Here is a 6,000-nt window from a genome sequence, read left to right on the forward strand (position 1 = left end):
CCTGTAGTAATATGTTCAGTCGTTCATTTCATAAAAAAAAATAATAATAATAATAAAATAAAAAAAATAAAAAAATAAATTGCAGAGAGAGAGAGAGAGAGAGAGAGAGAGGGCTTTCGCTTTGTATTTACACCTCCGTTCCTCTTCGCCTATGCTTCTAGCTACTCTTTTATTATTTATTTATTTACTTATTTATTTAATTTTTTTTTTTTTTTTGCATCGGGAAGTCGCCACGGGTGTCCTCTCGGTTTAAACGTACAGGGCTGTACCAAATCCAGTAAAGGAGTAGGGGACAACTCTGAGTGTTTATAAGAAACTCAGCGCCCATCCGAAATCACAAACTACTGTATTAAATATTGTCCTAACAATTAGGGAGGAGTATAATTTCATATCAATTCCTATCTCGAGATACGGTTTTATACATAAATTACTGGATGAGTTTGTCTCACGTCTCCCCCCCCCCCATACTTAAAATGGTCCATTCCGCCAGGGGAGAGGTACTATAAATGAAGTAAAATATCACCGTTTGTAGAGTTCTTTGTATGGTGTCCCGTAAAGGAAGGCGATTAGATTAGATTAGATTAGATTAGATTAGATTAGATTAGATTAGATGTTAGCAAACCGGTTTGTTTTTGAGGCAGGACGAAATGTTTCTTTGTTAAATTAAGAAAAAACAACAACCACATTTTAACAAAGGATTAAACATCGCAGTTATTTGTTTACACAGGTGTAACTGATCACTTTCATATCCAGCCCTAAGCTTTAGTTTACATGTTGTTGTTGTTGTTGTTGTTTGTGTGTCAGGAAGTGTTTGGTCAGAGTAACAGGCGCTCGAGCGCCGTGATGAGGCGCGCGGACAGCGTCTGGTGCTGAAAAAAAAATGGCGGGAACGCAGAGAGCAACTCTTGTAGTTGTTGTTAAATATGACTAATTAAAAACGCACGTCTGATTTATACACAGAATAAAGATTTATTTGTGGATACATCCCCGTCTACACACACACACACACACACACACTCGTGCTGTTTCGGAAGAGGAAGTAGAAGAAGTGCGCGAGTTCCTCTGCACGCGCAAGAGCAGCTCGCGCACAAGCAGCGCAGTTTGTAGACCGGAAGAGCAGTAGATTGTCGCGCGCGCCTCTGTGCAGCCACATTAGTATGCTTCTTCCTCTTCTCTTCCTCTTCTTCTTCTTCTTCTTTTTTTAACCAACAGAAGTAGGCTGTAGTTAGATCTGAGAAAGAAGCTGTTGCCAAAGAAAAATGGACACAGTGAAGCCATTTTGTAAAGTGGAAGCCGCTCAGAAAGAACATTTTCAGAAATCATGTTTCTTTCTTCTTTATGTTCATACTGAGGTTTTTTTTTTTTTTTCATATTACCAACATGACACAAGTGTTCATTCAGTTCAACAAAGTTTATTTATTATTCAGACTGGACTCTAGTAGAAGTGTTCGATTTTCTGGCTTCTCAAAAGCTGAGAAGAGGGGCGTGTTCATGACGAGGTCAAACAGGACAAAGGGGCGGGGCTACATGGTGGGGCAGCTGGGGCAACTCCTATAATCCACGCAGACCAAATGACTCATAGCTACAGTTTCTTATGTAGATGCAAATCATTTTAGCTTTGGTACTTTACCCAAATCCCCTGAGCTGGAGGATTATAGAGTGGCTATGAAGCCAAAGCAGTAATGTCATTATAAACTCGTTCATTTAGCACCAACACACTGCCACCCCATTCCATTCCATCCTATCCCATCCTATCCCATCCCATCCTCTGCCCCCCCCCAAAAAAAAAAAAATGAGATGCTCTCATCTCGTCTCATCTCATTATCTCTAGCCGCTTTATCCTGTTCTACAGGGTCGCAGGCAAGCTGGAGTCTATCCCAGCTGACTACGGGCGAAAGGCGGGGTACACCCTGGACAAGTCGCCAGGTCATCACAGGGCTGACACATAGACACAGACAACCATTCACACTCACATTCACACCTACGGTCAATTTAGAGTCACCAGTTAACCTAACCTGCATATCTTTGGACTGTGGGGGAAACCGGAGCACCTGGAGGAAACCCACGCGGACACGGGAAGAACATGCAAACTCCGCACAGAAAGGCCCTCGCCGGCCACGGGGCCCGAACCCGGACCTTCTTGCTGTGAGGCGACAGCGCTAACCACTACACCACCGTGCCGCCCTGAGATGCTCTATATATGTAAATTTATTATTATTTATTTTCATTTGGCAGAACACTTCCTCCAAAGTCATACATCTCAAGCAAGTCAATTCAGTTTATTTGTATAGTGCTTTTAATAGCACTATTGTTGGACAGCAGCTTTACAGAACACTAAAGACTTTTTAAAAATGAACTAATTTTATCCCTAATAAATTTATTTATCCCTATGAACAAGCCTGTGGTGACAGTGGCAAGGAAAAACTCCTTGAGATAACATGAGGAAGAAACCTCAAGAGGAACCAGACTCAAACGGGAGCTCATCCTCATCTGACAACAGATAGTCTAGTCAAGTCAAAGTTCCTCTCACGGCAGAATCTGGTCTTCCCAGGCTGTCTTTTTCCCAGTACTAACCAGCTCTTTAAGGCATATGGGTACGGTGTCAATCTCTGTTTTCATAGCCCTCGACCTCTCGCCTATACAGCTAGGGTTACAGTGGGGGGCTAGTCCTGTATTGCAGTATGCCTTTCCAGACAAGAGCAGGTACCATTTTTATGATGGTCTTTGGTATGACCCAACCGTGATTAGAACTTGCGATCTCCTGGTTGAGAGGCGGACACGTTAACCACTCGGCCAACTCGTGGTCTGATGACAGATAGCATGATTATAAATAACCTGCTTCGATAACTATGTCCTATATGATCACAAAGTGTGTCACCAGGAAATTCATTATAGTTTTAGCATGAAGTCTATTCTGTTGAAGTCATTGATGGAGACTTGAGTGCAAAACTGTTCATGACAACTGCAGTCCTCAGCCATCACAGCAAAACTGTAAGTGTCCAGAGCCATCTTCTAAGTGTGTCTTTCAACTGTCCATACGGGGCCATCCTCCACATCATAGGTGCGAGGTGTGATGAGACTCCAGCCAGACGTAGGGCATCAGGATGGATCAAGGCAGGTCCGAAGAACAAAAGGTCAGCATCACTGGTGTCTCAGGATTGACATGTAACTTGACAATCAACCACACAATTACAGACCCAAAAGTGGCTCTTGGGCAATCCTGGGATTTAAGCTCATAACATTTTATTCGCTAAGGCCTCCTTTCCAACTTGACTTAAATGTGTGTAATGACGATTTATCAAGAGACAAACAGAGACTTCTCAAAGATCATTTTTCTAAGGCATGAAAATGAGGAAATTTGACTTAGTGAGCTGTAACCATGGCAGATGACAGCTTGGTTCATTCAGCTTATTCATGAAAGCGGAGGCTTGTCTTCTTTAAAGAGTAAAGTGCAAATGAACCTAAACTTGGAAACAAGTATCAATACTGAAACTCATAATTGCGGAAAGAAAGCATGAAAGGACAAATATTATTTGTGCACCATGTAAGTCCATTGGACGATCTTATTTTTTTTTAACTGAAGTAATGTTTTGTTGTTCCTACCTATGTTAAACATTTTCTATTAAAATATAAGGCTACTGCTTCGATGTACTGCATCAAGTGCTATTTTATAAATACAACTTACTTTAACTTTTCCAGACTTTGCTTTTAGGCAACATCATAGTGCAGTTGACAGCAATGGAAAAACATCCATTCATCCATTATCTGTAACCGCTTATCTTGTTCTACAGGGTCGCAGGCAAGCTGGAGCCTATTCCAGCTGACTATGGGCGAGAGGCGGGGTACACCCTGGACAAGTCGCAGGGCTGACACATAGAGACAAACAACCATTCACACTCACATTCACACCTACGGTTAATTTAGAGCCACTGATTAGCCTAACCTGCATGTCTTTGGATTGTGGGGGAAACCGGAGCACCCGGAGGAAACCCACGCGGACACGGGGAGAACATGCAAACTCCACACAGAAAGGCCCTCGTCGGCTGTGAGGCCCGAACCCAGAACCCACCTTCTTGCTGCGAGGCAACAGTGCTAACCACTACACCAACGTGCCGCCCCAATTACTTCCCTGCATAAGGTAAAAGATTGGCAGAAAAACTCTGAAAGGTCAACACTGATCATAGAAGAATCCACAGTGAAATCGTTTTTGCTGGCTGCTGGTTACAGCGAGAAAGCTGTAAGAAAATACAAAATGCTTCGTGCATGGAAACACAAGCAAGGACTTCACTCAGTCAAGTAAGTACTGTAAACACAGCAGAACTGTCAAATTTCTTTTTGAAGTTTAAGTCAATTTTGATTTCCTTCACTTGATTTTCCTCGAGCTCATACACGACCAGATTGCAACAATCTTTGGGCTGTTGGAGGAAGCTGTTAGGACTACAGGGTCAAATACTACATTCGATCTCCCTACATAAACACTAAAAGGTGAAGTACATATAAGTTTACTTACACTGCGTCGTTTGCGCTTCGTTTTGGGAGTTGATCCTTCAATAAAGTTGTCCTTTTCGGTTCTTTGACTTGTCCTTGTTTTTCGGTTTTCACACTTTTTATGACTAAACACAAAGACAGAGTGGTTGTTGACTTCATAACTTGGATCATCAGACTTTACTCTATCACTGAAGTGTGCAGAACACAGTCGCGTGTTGTCTGTCGGTGTAAAATTTGACGGCAAATTCTGTCTAACCACGCTTTTCAATGCTTAGCCTCTTTAGGGATTCTATAAAACTTTAAATCAGGAAAAGTCATTTTTCCCCATGTGAATTCAAAGAAATGACAGAGGTTATCTGACTTAGTAAACAAACCGAGTGCCTGGTTACCCTCCCAAGGCGTAAAGCATTATGGGTAATATGAAAGTAGTCAATAACAACCAAACAACCAATTGCTGGGTTTCAGTCACGTGACTTTTCTTAGCGGTTTTACTGGAAGTGAAATAGCTGGTGGTCTAAACGGCTGCTGTAGTGCAAACAACTAGCGATAATTTATCAGAGTTCGCTCGTAATCTAGAAGCCACTGCTCGCTTTAGATATATTCAGAAGATTGCTATGTGCAATGGAATCGACCCCTACAGTCTGGGAAAGAAGGATTTGTCATACAATCTCGAACTATCTGGTGTTGCAGACGTCCTTCTACACTGCAAAACAGATGAACGCGTGGAAGAGTATGGAGGCTTACAACTTTTTGTATGTGGCTGGGTAAAGGACCTTGGTATCAAGTCACTGCCGAATTAATCCTGTATTGTTTTTGCCCGTGTAAGTATTTTTTTTAAAGCTTTTCGTTCGCGTCTTTACAACAAAGCGTTGCAAGTTGAAGTGTAAACAAACAACAGTTGGCTTGATTCTCACTTGTGTTGGCTCTCATCTCTCAGCTAAATCCTTCACAAAGATCATCAGAAACCCCTTTAAAGACCTGGATCTTAGTTAAACAAGACGGAGAAGAAGTGATCACGGCGCATTGTAACTGTACGGCTGGGGAAGAATTTTGTCGTGACGTTCATGCATATGGACTTTGTGAGGAGTAAACAAAGAAACAGCTGGGGACTTTAGCACTTCGTGACAAAAAAAAGTACTGTAAAATAACGACACATACTGTAGCAAGAAAAATACTTGGAAAACCCTAAAGACAGAGCTGAGAGGGAAATACAAACCTTTCGCCAAGCGATCACTGCAAACTCGAGCGTGCTTCAATTCGGCTCCCTTCGATTTCAGTGAGGGGTTCAAAAGCCACCTTTCTCGACGTCTTTTTGTGAAATCCTGCGATTGTTCATCCTTTCTTATTAGTTCACGGGAAACCCTGAAGAAACTTTTATCAGTTTCACGGTTTGATCGATTCGAACAACCTAAAACAGCGCAACTGTAAGGCTTTTTTCATGCGAGCAATGCACCTTCTCCGTACAAACGCTTTGTCAACTGAGCTTTGGTAGACCACCAGCTAAAGTTTTGA

The sequence above is a fragment of the Neoarius graeffei genome, chromosome 12, assembly GCF_027579695.1.
Source record: "Neoarius graeffei isolate fNeoGra1 chromosome 12, fNeoGra1.pri, whole genome shotgun sequence".
Lineage (NCBI taxonomy): Eukaryota > Metazoa > Chordata > Actinopteri > Siluriformes > Ariidae > Neoarius > Neoarius graeffei.